We start from the raw sequence: 12204 nt of genomic DNA on the forward strand, positions 1-12204 counted from the left end.
TGGCTTCAGAAAGAACACCTTGGAGTCATATCAAAGGAAAACAGGCTAAAGGGTTGCTGTTGATGAACACAAGTAAGAGGGTCTAAAGTGTAATGCCATGGGCAAGAGCCACAGAATCTCTCCACCTAACCCAGACATCTCTGTTTTGCTTGGTGCTGACTCCAGCCTTGCATCTTTGTACTGTCACAACATATTTGAAAGGCTCTGGAAAAAAATAAAAGTATGAAATTTGATCAAACAAGCAGCATGACAATTATCTTTGTCACTGAAAAATAAAACAGCATTGCTTCATTTGATCTTTGCCATTTGTAAACATTCAAAGTTTCACATCAGGGGATGCTAACCTGAGAGATATATTATGAACGTGTACACTTGGAGGCATTCATCTGTCACTTGTCAGGTTACAGTCTATCCCTTGTTATTAGTTTTGTTTGATGTCTCTACAGAGTAGGAGGCAAAAAATCAGTAGCAGACTCCATGTTAGAAATGAGAGAAAAGGGTATTTCAGAAAGGAAGAGGTAATCAATAATTCCAAATGCCATGGAGAGGTTTATATGACATGTATTGAAAGGCAGACACTGGATAGGGTATTAGCTGTAGAAAGGCTTTAATAAAGTGCTGGAAGGAGTGAGCGCTCTGACCAGCAGTGAATTTAGAATAATGGCTTAGTTCTGCCTGCACTATCTTCCATGATGACAGCAATGGTAGCTTACCAAGTCTTAGAACAATGTCAAGCAGAATTCAAATGCAGAATGGGCACCCAGAAGGACAACTACATGCAGAACTTGTCTCTGCAAGCTGGAAGAGCTAGGAAGCAAATTATTCCACAGAGCCTCTGCCACGCATTCTTGTCTGAGCAACATTTAAATTTCTCCTTCCTGAGACCCATGCCAACCTTTTTGATGTTCAAAATGGCAAGATGTCACGTACACCCAGCTAGTATGAAATGACAAGATGTCACATACACCCAGCTAGTATGATTGTAAGAAGTTCTTACCCAGCAAAGCCTATGGAGTGAATATCAAGCACGTATTTTCCTAAGTGTGGCTTACAATGCAGTAGAAGCAGTGATTGATAGTTGGACAAATAATATGTTAAGTAGTGAGGAAAACAGTGAGCAAGCCAATGCTGGAAAATGGAGCTATGATTGAAGTTGGATAGATAGATTACTAAAAATTTTAACTTCTTTTTACCTTTATATCATGTGCTCCTGAACATGAATGTATGTATGCATATGCATGCACGCAGATGTGTGTGTGTGTGTGTGTGTGTGTGTGTGTACCGCCACAGTTGCACACATGGAGTAGGTCAATGGACAAATTAAAGGAGTTTATTCTCACCTTCCACCTGGTTGTGACAGGATCTCTCTTGTTTCTTCTGTGCAATATATTCCAAGATGGTCAACCAGTTGGCTTCAGGGTGATTCTCCAACTCTGTTTCCCATCATAAGAGTTATGGCATTACAGATGTAAACAATAACATCTATTTTTAGTTATTTTTTATTATTTTTTGAGATTATAGTGTAATCACATCATTTCCTTCTTCTTTTTCATCCCTCCAAATGCTCTATATACCTCTCCTTGTTCTCTTTCAAAACCATAGACTTATCTTTCATTAGTTGCTGTTGTAGACATATATGTGTATAGTTTATGTGGGCTTCATTGGTCAAGCACAGGTCATCAGCCTTGCATGGCAAGCAATTTTACCTGCTGAGCCTTTTCCCCAGCCTATCTTCCAGGTGACAATTTAAAGAAATGGAAAACATGGTCACTGTTGGGGTAATGACAGTGAGCAACTTGGAAACTAAAAGGATCAGGTATTTATTACCCTTAAGTTGCTAAGAGGTGAGGCAGTTCTTATGTATTTAGAGCCCGAGGCATGTGCAGTGTGAAAGAAATGGGCACTGGGTTTAGAGAGGAAAAAAAATCATGAGGCTTAAGTGCTATACCATATGAATTCTATAGTCTCCTGCTGGTCAGGGAAGGAGGCAATAGTGGGAGTAAAGAAGTAACTGAGGATGCTATTAGGCAAGAACAATCAGGATGTGGTGACATGGTATAGGAAAAGTAGAGGATTAGTGGTTTAGATGAGGCATAGAAAGTCTGAAAGATGATGTTTATATAACAGGCTCATAGGAGACTGGGTTACTGAAGAACTAGTGGCCTCGGTCTCAACAGTGCTATAGGCAGGAGAACTGAGGATGAAGGGAAGGAAGGAGTGAACGTGTTTTATGAGGCAAGTGAGTGTGTGACTTGATTTATTAGAAAAGTGTTCCAAAGTCCCACAAGGGAAGAAAAACTGATGATAAATGGAGTGCAAACTGATTTTCCTCACACAGGTAAATTTATGTAAATAATATCTCATTTGTAAGGAATCTGATGAGCGAGAAACAACATGTAATGAAGGAGGGAAAGATGAAAGGAGAGAGAAAGGAAGGGGAGAAGGAATTGGGAGAGAATGAGGGAGATGGAGGATGGCAGGGAGGGAGAGAGAGAGAGTGGGAAGAAGAGATGTGAAAAGCCAACATTTTCATTCAAAATAATTGACTGGAACACATTTTTCACTAGACTCCTTTTTTCATAAAAATAATTCATTTTATGCTTTGTTTTGCAGAGCGTGTTTAGACGTTAATTGACACTCCTCTCTTGAAAAGGTAAGAACACAATTTCTCTTCGCCTGAGCATCTATTCTTGCTCAGTGATTTGGTCCTAAGAACTACCATGTGACAAAAGTGAAGGCGCAAATTCCTATACATCCCCATGGGGTACTGAGGCTTCTGATTTTCTTTTGCACTGCCTTGTCTGGGAAATGGCTGCTGCATCACAGAGGCACAAAGCCAGCACATAGAGAGGTTTCTGTGATGAAGAATTAGGAATCCCAGCACACAAATGAACTCTCCTAGAATCAGAAACATTCAACTCAAAGACACTTTCAGCTGACCATCATCACAATCAATGTTTTGATTATACAATTCCTAGATGTTACCAAGAGTCAACCTCACAGCAGAAACCCTTCCAAACTCTCAACCCTCAAAGGTTCTTTGTGTAAGGTGTTATTTTGGTTCTAATCTGTATAATCCAATAACATTTTTTTTTCTCTAGCCATAGACTGACATTACATCTCGGAAGGAAAGAAAGAAGTCTTCCTAACTTCCAAAGTCAGTGATACCATTGGGTAAAAACAGAATTCATAAATCATTAAATGTATACACCCGACAAAGCATTCAAGAGGAGCACTGCTATACTGTAGCCAACTAAGTACATCTTAGAGCTCAACTTGCAAAACTCGTCTAACCCCTGAACCTGCCCTTCAGGACTACATCATTTCAGAATGCCACTACTATACCATGACATCAGGTCACTCTTCTGCTCATGAACTTACAATGGCTCATCAGCACATCCTGAGTAGAGTTTAAATACTTCTGATTTAACAGCTCACCACTCTCCTCATTTTGATCCTTCCACTCAAACCATTTTAGACATTTTAGCTTTATTGTCTATTACTTCTAATATCAAAGTTACAAGCAACACGTGCAGCCTGCCAGATATAAATAGCAAATATTTGTCAGTGATATTTTTGTTCACTCCTGTTCTAGCCCATTTACTCACTCTTCCTACTAACGCTTATGGTAATTATAGTAATGATAACAATGATAACAAGTGAGTGGAAATATTCTGCCTGTTTACAATTTTTCTATGAAATTTGAGAATGAATTTTGTCTGCCAGTACATGATTAACTAGCTGCAAAGCATATATTATACTCTTCAGTTTAAAGGTTGTTTCAGGAATGTCTGTACGCTATGTTATAAATTCTGACATTTAATAAAATAAAGTAAGGCAAGCGTATTTCTGTTCTCAGTTTTTTCCACATCACCTGGTTGAGGCACCTAGCTTGGGTGTATATGAAAGAGAGAATCACTTCAGAATTAGTCTATGTTGTTTGTTTCAGGGTCTATCCCTCCCCCCAACACTCTGGGCACATGATTTAACCTATGTGATTCATATACATCAGACAAAGTTTTGCTAACAATAATAACAACAGATGTGACATATGTCATTTGCAGACCTAAGTCCTAACAATCTCCCATATGCAATTCAATCCTTTATATTTTTGTGGCAATCAAGGTCACTCATTAGAGATGTTGGCTTCAACAACTAGATTCCTAGTCACCATCCAGAAAACATGCATCTTCCAGTGGGACTGAAGCATCTTCTCTGTCAGAAACATGCGTATTAGACTTCTGTGTGGTCAAGATATAAAATCTTCCGGACCATTGATGTTTCTGTTGCAGCAGATGGTATCAGTTATTTTATGTAGAGGCTGACATAGAATTCAACTGTATTTGGAAAGATCAATAGGTAGGTATTTCAAACAAAGATGTCAGATTTCTTTCTTTCTTTCTTTCTTTCTTTTTTTTTTTTTTTTTTTTTTTTTTTGGGTTTTTGAGACAGGGTTTCTCTGTATAGCCCTGCTGTCCTGGAACCCACTTTGTAGACCAGGCTGGCCTCGAACTCAGAAATCTGCCTGCCTCTACCTCCCCAGTGCTGGGATTAAAGGCATGCACCACCACCCCCCAGCCTCTAATTTTCATTCTTGTAATCGAAACAATTGTCATAGTAGAAAGTGCCTTTATCAATAATGATATTATATTGACTCTCTGGTTAGTAAAAATCACCCTAATTCCTACATATCAATCATAGCTACAAATGTAACCCCAAATATGATAAGTACTTAATATAAATATTGATTTTTGTTGGATACACATGGATTTATTTCTCTATAAGAATATTCAAAAGATTTTCATTTCTATTAATATTGATATTAATGTCTATCCACATGCACCTGCTATGCTAGAAAAATAGAGGATGTTACAAGAGCCTACATTTTAAAGGAAATTTTCCTATTTTGTTAACTATCTATTTAGATACAAGGATATGTAAAAATTATTCAACATTTAGAAATGTTAAATATTGTATGTGTGGGGCACAGTTCTGAAGTTAAGCTTGTGACAGATATCTTACATGCCTTCATTTTTCTTTGAAGCTTAAAGTCCATTTGAAACTGGCCCTTTTATCTTGTCAGCTTAATGGTGAAGAGGGCAGGACCCATGAATTAAATTTGTCCTTGGCAGGTATAAGGAAAGTGGAACAGGAGTATTTAAGATGCAGCGTATTCATGCTGTATGCTAGTACACAGCTGTCATGAGCCTTTCACTGGGAAAGAGACACATAGATTATGATCATGACCTTGAATTATCATTCCTTGTGGTATTGCTTATCTCCCTTGAAGAATGCTTATGAAATTCAAGTAAAAATAACTCTCATATTTCTTCCCTCTGAGAAAGCTAACGTACTCTGCTTAATGTAATCTTCCAACATATGATGCCTTCTACTCTTTATGTTGTGATGATATTTCCACGCAAAGTTCAGCCACAACTGTACATCTAAGACTATCTACTAGAGTAAAGGTATAGGCCAAATAGCTGTTGTTGGCAGTATGAATGTATTTCTGACCTGATCTGCTGTAACATATCATTTGTCATGAACTACTCTTATGATACTCTTCTTTCATTTTACAACCTGTTTCTCTCACTTACTGACCTTGTATTGTCTTGCACCTGATATTTATGATCCCTTCATGCATTCAACATAAAATGTATTATGTTTGTAAGAGGAAAAGTATACACATGTTTATACATTCCATATCATATTGTAAATATTTACCATGCATCTTCTTGTCTGTCAAAGCACTAGTTGCTTAATATTTAAAAAGTGGGTGATATTGAACTTCTTTGAGCAAAAGAATTTCCTGTCTATAGTGGAATTAACTAGTAAATGAAGTCATCATCATCATCGTCATCATCATCATCATTGAAATAAATTACACTGCCTGGTGCTGTGGTTGTCTTTATAGCGATAATACATTAGACTTGGAAGTAACTAAAGACATCAAAGTCAAACTTCTCTGCAATAATTTAAACTTGGTTTCCTGAGTAAAGGAGAACCTTTGAGATAGTGGGGTGGCACCTACTAAACCCCTGTGACAAGGCTCCTCTAGTACAGTGAAGTTGTTGAAGGGAGGCCACTGTACCCGGAGTACAGATGGATAGGACTTCAATGTAAGCTGATACTAAAGCTAAAGTTGCGAGCAGGCCAGTCAGGAAACTATAGAATATGTTAAGAGATTTAGTCTTTATTTTGAAAGCAATCATAATCCATTGAACAGTATTAACCTTCCACTGGAAAGGTGATGATGTATCAAGGGAGGCTAAGAGGAGAGGGCGAATGCAAAAGTAGTGTCCCCTAATCAAAGGTGTTGCTGATTTCTATATGAAGCAGGTTGCACCTACCTCCCAATACAAATGAGAAATCTGCTTAACGCTGACCTCATTGCCTTCAGAGTATCTTATAAAGGGTATCTTGGCTGGGATTCAGACTCCCAGCTGGTGTCTGGGTATTTGTCCAGGGAGCTGCACATCCCACTTAACTGACAAAGGTGAGTTTTCTATGGGAAGCCATGGATCATTAACTGAAAGTTAATGTTAAGATGCCCTGTGCTTAGGAGCAGCTGTGTTAGTGGGTCTCCTTCCTAAGCTTTCTTTGGAGGTTTCAAACCCTGCTGAGCTGATGGAAATGAAGTCCTTCATTTCAAAGATGGTCATTAACCCCCTGCTTTGTGTTTTTACAAATCATTAACATGTCATTTGTGTTTCATTTTAAAGAGAGTCTCTGTGCTCAGGGAGCTGAAACAGCCAGGGTGATGTGGATCAGACAATGAAAGGGAGAGTGCATGACGAATTGCAATGACAGTGCAGTGAAGGTCACTCTGGAGCAAAAAACAATCTGATCTCTAGTGCAGAAGAGAAGTGAGAAGAGGAGTGGAATTCGCTGGTTGTAACAATGTCTGCATGCCATCTTCTTTATAGGGAATCATTTACCTCCCTGGCAGAATAGGGACCAGGCTGAAACAGCAGGATTAACACATGAAATGAGGCACTGTACAAAAGGGATAACTGGAAGTCTTTCTTCCCTACCTAGACTTCATCCAAAGATGAGAACCTATGCAAGTATGCATGTGTATGTGTATGTACATATGTATGTGCATTTACACATATATACATTTTAACACCACCAAATGTTGCGTGGTAGAAGGCTTGGGATGCTTCATGTCTTCCAGTCCTTATCTGTCCTTAGGAGTGCTTTTTCCTTATAACTGTCCTGACATCTACTAATAATTATGGGTCCAGGAGCAGGCATTTGCCCTTGTACACAAAAGCCTCAGTTTATATATGCTCAGAGCTTAGATCTGCAACTGGGGACTGCTAACTAGGTTCTCTTTGACACACAGGATTCCCACTGCTTCTTTGACCCCCAATGGCTAGCTCAAAGTCATGACTTTTTCCTCCATCTTGCCTGCCCTGGCAACTGAGCGCTTTGTTGGTTTGTTTGAAATGTTGGGTTTCTCTCAACTTCTATTAAAATTGTCCTCAATCTTCCTTATGAGCCAATTTTAAATTATTTTACACTTAAGACTAAGAACTTAAACAAACAAATAGAACAAAACCCTCTCATATTCTGTGGTTACATCTCTAGGCATTTGTTAGCTTCATGTGCTAACACTTAATACAAAATTGAAGTTTAGGGGTCAAATTATTAACATCAGTTCGATTTATCACATATTAAGTAACTAAAGCACTGTGCAATCAACTTCATTGCTCTTAAATATCTTCTTTTGCTGTTTTGCTTTTTTGTTTTGTTTTGTTTGTTTTGTTTTGTTTGTTTTGTTTATTTTGTTTGTTTTGTTTGTTTTGTTTTGTTTTCAAGACAGGGTTTTTCTGTGTAGCCCCGGCTGCCCTGGAACTCACTCTGTAGACCAGGCTGGCCTCGAACTCGGCTGCCTGCCTCTGCCTCCCAAGTGCTGGAATTAAAGGCATGTGGCACTACTGCTTAGCTTTGTATTATACTTTTAATGAGTCAAGATGTCTGTGTCTCTGAATGCTTTTATATCTTGATAAAAGCATTGCCTTGAAATTCTGACCTTACACCCTCTTCTAGCACAGTGCTACAATTATAGACCTAACTTACAGTTTATGTGGTTGTAGGGAATGGATATAGGATCTTGTGACTGGTAAACAAGCACACTAACAATTAAGCTATATCCCCAGTCTCTAAACATTCATTTCAAAAGTTCATCCCTTGATTCTAATAGCTGTGGTAGAATGACTAGGTGTGAACCACCTTGAGTGGCTTGGATTAGCATAAATTTTATTATTTTAATGAAGATTACAAAGTATAGTTTCTTTATGACCTCATCACACATATTTTTCTCAATTTCTTTTTAAAATTATTTCTTTTGGTTTTGCAATTATAATATAATTATAGCATTCACCCTTTCTTTTCATCCTACCAAACTTTTGATATACCTTTTCTGGTTCTCGTTTAAATTCATGAGCCCTTTTTCATTAATTAATGTTACATGAATATATGTATGTATATATGCAACATGCAAATGTGTACAATATATATGTTTATATATTCCTAACTATAACTTGCATACATATTTAAGGGGTATATCAGATGAAACATATTTTAGACCATTTGAATAGAAATCCCTCATTTTCAATAAAAATAAATAATCAGGGAATCTGCTTTTATAAAACTGCATTTTGGTGACATGCTAGTAGTTTCATGACAAAACTTTGTTTGGTCTCTTCTGGTAGATTTGAGTATAAGAGATTAGTTCAAAGCAATGCACTCTCAGAGTCTCTGTTTAGAATTCTTATCTCTTAAGTCACTATGATCTCTGATATCAAAGCTCTATTGGAACATTATGTTCAGTGAACCAAAATTTAACATATCTGGGCCAGGCAAGGATCAGAGCAAAATTTATGTTCTTGTTGATTTCCAAAGGAGCAAAATGTCATTTAAGTCTATGAATGTTAATTTGAATTTGTTTCCCTGAGCTAAATATCCAAGCACTAAATTTAGTTTCTTCAAACTAATGATACCAGTGGGTGATATCTGCCTGGTTCTGACATTTTTGCAATTTAAGTGTATCTTTATACTGCATGAAATCTCATTTTTTAAAAAAATAATTAAAGGCAGAAAAAAATTGCCTTTGGTTGATAAATAATCCTGCTTTTTTATTTTATTGATTGAGTTTACTGGGTGAAGGCTTCTAAAAGTAGTGACATGGATTGTATATTTTGAAAACTTCAAAATAGGCATTCTAGTGTAGTAACAAATGATGAGTAATTAATAATGTATACCAAAAAGAAGGTAGGATATGGTATTTTGATAGTTGTTGAAGCTTGTGATTATTCTTATCTGGATTATATACATGATTTTTTTCTGTGTAACATATAAAACATCTACTGTCTTAAACATATACTAAAATTCTGAATTATGAATATAATTTAATTTCATAACTTAAATCATTTAACAAATACCAAAACATACATGACTCATTCTTGGTTTGAAAACAAAATGCTTTCTCTGGACACAAATAAAACTCAGGCTATAATCTTTTTCTGGCACTATGACAAAGCTCTTGTGTATACTTTATACCAGAAAATAGAATTGATGGATGATCTAGCTCATTTTTGAAATATATGTATTTTTCTTCAATGTGCTAAAAATAGCTTTAAAGCTCAAAGCATGACAAATCACATCTATTTCTTATTTGGAAAAGGGCTCTTGCATTATTACCTTTTTACACAATTGTCATCATTCAAACCTACTTTCACTGCTGGTGAACACTTGTCTCTATCCATGCGATGCTTGCTGGCAGAGCTGACATTTTATTTGTTGGCCGATTTCCCATATGCTATACCTCTGTGCATTGTTGTTTCTTTGAATGTTTAATAATCCACAGTATATTATATTTGTGACCACACAGAGAGCAGGTCTTCATAATGCATTGTAATACAAGAAACTCTACTAAAAGCAAAATAAAATAACAGTCTACAACATGTATTTCCACCCTTGGAATTTCAATCACTTTGATATTCTCTCTTTATTCTGAAATAAGAAGATGGTACACAATATAAACTTTCTTTTTTATCTTTTCACATTAAAGTGTGTTGTGTGGAACAGAAAAAATAAACATCTAAATTAGAGATTTCTAAAGCTCTGGTTTAAAATCAAGTTGACTAGATTTCTGAGAAGTAAAATTAATGTTGAGGAATAATTATAGCTAAATGAAAGTGTAATAGAAGGCAGTGTTCTTTCATTACATGCTGGTGATGGAGTAATAATGCACATATCCTTAAAATGTGATTATCCATAACACAACCTTTAAGACAAGATATACCAAGCCGATTGTCAAATTGAGTAAGTCTTGATGGGTTGATCAAAGCCATTTAAATTGTATGAGCTAAATTAAAGATTCAATTTAACCTGCCGTGAAATCCTGATCCTTAATGGGAAATAATTTAAACATTGCAAATATCTAGAGTCTTCAGAGTCTTCTGATTTTCATTGGTATTATATCTCAGAAAGTTAAATCCCTCAAAGACTAACTTGCTTTTTCTCCTGAGTTTAAATAATGTTCAGGGTTGATGTAATAAATCTCTAAAGTTTTTATTATTAACTCAAGACAAATCAATTCTCACTGTGGAGAGGGGGAGATAAGCACAAAGTCCCATCTCAAGCAATGGAGCTGCTGTCATCTGACAGCTGCTGGGAAAGTTAGACTCTATTGTCTTAACAATATTGTCACTGGTAAATTGACCATGATCTCCTGGAATCACACATCCAAAGGAGTTAACAGAACAGGAAGGACTAAACTGGAACAGAAAATGGTAGGGTAGAGTGTAGGAGGGCATATGGGGAAGGACAACTAATATCTAAGACCTTTTGAAAAGTCATAATGAAACCTACTATAGTACTGTGGAAATTACATACACTGGAGTTATTCTATAACAGGGTAACAATGCTAGATACTATAGGCTAACAAATATGGGGCTTACACCAGGTCTTCTGTTGATATGCCACAAATGTTAGCTTGGTGTTTCCGTAAGACTCTGAACAGTAGATACAGATATATTTCTGACTCTTTTGCCTCCTCTTGGGACTATTTTCCTCTTATTGGATTGCCTTGTCCAGTCTTGTTACTAGGGATTTTGCCTTGTCTTATTATATCTTGTTTTGTTCTGTTTGCCTATTGCCTCTTGAAGGCCTGCTTTTTTTTTTTTTTTTTTTTTTTTTTGAGGAAATGAAGGAGAAATGCATCTGGGGGAGAGAGGAGGTGATATGGATCCGAGTAGAAAGAGGATACATTGTGGTTAGGATATATTGAATGAGAGAAGAATCTTTTTTTATTATTATTTTTAAATCCAATGGCAGAAATGGGATATCTCTTTTAGATGTTGTTCATCAGTGTGGTCCCATAGATCTTCTAACATTACAGGCTATTGACAATAGTATTGGTTATTGTAGTGGTTTGAATATGCTTAGCTCAGGGAGTGGTAATATTAAAAGGTGTGAGCTTGTTGGAGTAGGTGTGGCCTTGTTGGAGGAAGTGTGCCATTGTGCAGGTGGGTGTTGGGATTCTTCTCCTAGCCACCTGGGAGCTGATCTTCTCCTGGCAGCCTACAGATGAATATGTAGAACTCTCACCTCCTCCAACATATTGCCTGCCTGGATGCTGCCATGTTCCCATCTTGATGATAATGCACTGAACCACTGAACCTGTAATCCAGCCCCAATTAAGAGTTGCCTTGGACATGGTATCTTTTTACAGCAGTAAAACCCTAACTAAGACATTTATGCTCCAGAATTTGATAATAAGAACTTATTCCTGAAGGTACCCATACTTGAATTACACAATGTGGAGATAACAAGCTGGTACGGACCTGGAGTCTTAATTACTACAGGATAGCTTTCCTAGTTCTGTAAGGTGCTGTGTATGTTCCTGAAAGATAAAAGCAATCATCAGAAACTATGTGAGAATATAAAGACACTCTCACTAATGCAATAGTGTTGGTAATGCCATGTGAATAACCAAATTTTTTTCTGATTGGATTTAAGTCTTGTTCTACAAGATGAAACTCATACCATCATTGTCTTGTAAAGAACTCATGACTAAACAGGTGTTGGGCCATAGGGGAGAACTCACTACTGTTATTCAACTAAATGGACATAGTATTAAAATAACTTCCATGTAATATAATTATATTTTTTGGTTAATCTACTTCTCAACTC

This window comes from Mus musculus, chromosome 16 (assembly GCF_000001635.26).
Source record: "Mus musculus strain C57BL/6J chromosome 16, GRCm38.p6 C57BL/6J".
Lineage (NCBI taxonomy): Eukaryota > Metazoa > Chordata > Mammalia > Rodentia > Muridae > Mus > Mus musculus.